This window comes from Panulirus ornatus, chromosome 2, assembly GCF_036320965.1.
Source record: "Panulirus ornatus isolate Po-2019 chromosome 2, ASM3632096v1, whole genome shotgun sequence".
In the NCBI taxonomy this organism is placed as follows: domain Eukaryota; kingdom Metazoa; phylum Arthropoda; class Malacostraca; order Decapoda; family Palinuridae; genus Panulirus; species Panulirus ornatus.
In genome coordinates, this window is record NC_092225.1 from 27186443 (window position 1) to 27188468 (window position 2026).

General features: G+C 49.0%; 1 protein-coding gene across 2 annotated transcripts in view; it reads left to right on the forward strand.

Annotated features, from left to right (window-relative positions):
* Nucleotides 1–851, forward strand: part of LOC139754809 (glutamate receptor ionotropic, delta-2-like) — a 39941-nt gene extending 39090 nt beyond the window's left edge. For both annotated transcript variants that reach the window (XM_071672657.1, XM_071672648.1), the window contains one exon: nt 1–851. This exon is cut by the window's left edge and continues 1126 nt beyond it. The gene's annotated coding sequence lies outside the window, so the exon portion shown is untranslated.
* Nucleotides 852–2026: the final 1175 nt, after the last annotated feature.

Below are 2026 nucleotides of genomic sequence, written 5' to 3' on the forward strand. Positions count from 1 at the left end.
GCAGTCTGAACCTGCGTTTACATGCGCTCTAAGCCTGCGTTTACATGCGCTCTAAGCCTGCGTTCACATGCGCTCTAAGCCTGCGTTCGCATGAGTCATGAAGCGCTCGCATGCGTCCGGAACCTATGTGTGTTCTCATGCGTTGTGAAACTCTGTCGCTCGCATGCGTTCGGAACCTGGCAACTCGAAAAAATGACTTCGCACCGAGAGCGCTCGCTCCGAAAGCGGGAAAAGGAGAAGCACACAGGGTTCCCCTCGCCTCCAGCCTGTGAGGACTTGCCTGGAAGACATCGGTGCACCAACACCACCTCCTCCTCCTCCTCCTCATGTGGAAATATCAACAGACTTCAGTCAATGATTGCGATGCCCAGATTAAATATGATGATGATCAGACGAGGCGGGGCAATGAGTTGATGGAAACTGGCATGTGGGAAACATGACTGCCCCTGCTACACACACACACACACATACACATACACACATACACACACACACACACACACACATACACATACACAGGTCTATGATCACTACAGTGCCTGTAACTAGAGTGTTAACTGGATAAAGTTACATGCCTGCATATAGTGTCCTCATCCATGAGTCATATAACAGTAAGAAGAGAGAGTGTGTGTTCAACATACATTATTTTTTACTGGTGGGTGGGGGGGGGGGGGTAAATAATATTCATTTTCAGCCAAGTGAATGTCACAGGTTCATCTCCAATATGTAAAAAACGAGTGCATGTTCGCTTTCCTCCACAGCCAACTGTTGGAGAGAGAGAGAGAGAGAGAGAGAGAGAGAGAGAGAGAGAGAGAGAGAGAGAGAGAGAGAGAGAGAGAGAGAGAGAGAGACAGAGAGAAGTTCATTATACACGAAGTACGATCTGTATCTAACTTAGTAATACACATGAGAAGGAATGACGTATTTCAGTACATCATAACGTCTCTATAGACATGTATGTGTGGCCACCAGAATATAGCGAGCATACCCTTACGTTTAGATGTGTCGCAATGACGCAAAAAATGCCACTTTCAACCATAGTCAGCGTGAGGGTAGGTTGCAACATGTATACGACTTGTGTGCACGAAATTCACTCTCATCCAGCGATAACCTCAGCTGGGAGACACACACACACACACACACACACACACACACACACACACACACAACCGCAGTTATATACATACATACATTACCATTCCTGACCGTGACGCATTCACGGGCCGCCCAGGGTCGAGCGCATAGGTTCGAATCCTGGATGCGGCAGTCGGTCCACAGTCAACCCAACTGTTCATCGAGCCCTAGGGGTTGGTCGATAAAATGGGTACCTGGCTCAGGCTAGGATATATATATATATATATATTCCTATGAGTCCACGGGGAAAATGAAACACGAAAAGTTCCCAAGTGCACTTTCGTGTAATAATCACATATATAGTGTTATTAGGATGGCCTTGATGAAGGCCTCACCTACCAGTGCCATCTCAGCTAACAGGAGAAAATAGATAGATAGATAGATAGGTACGTATGGGTAGATAGATAACATTATATCTAACGTAGGTACGTATGGGTAGATAGACATCACTCTATCTAACGACCTTACTACACAGCTCTTCAATCAGTGCCTCTAATGACCCTCTGCCCTTGTTAACGAGAGCCAACCGACCGTAGTGACGTGGCGCAGAAGCAATTCCGTAGTGGTGGTGGTGGTTCGCCATGAGAGACACACCCCAACACCTCAAAGGAGGGGCAAAGTCTTGGGGAGGGAGGGGGAAAGGAAGGGGGCGACGCGCCCGCGCCGCGCCCCCCGCCCGCGCCCCGACACATGCCTTCTGTTATTTGTTTTTCCTCAGCGCAGCCCAAGGGCATCACAGGCCATCGCCAGGATGCCCCGGGGCTTGTGTTACATGTAAGTGGTCTCCAAATGTCACGGACGTAATAAACTGGTTCAGCAGCTGCTTCCCTGCTGCCCTTCCCCCCCACACACACACGACCAACACTGAAAGTCTTGTGTCTTGTTGCCCCAG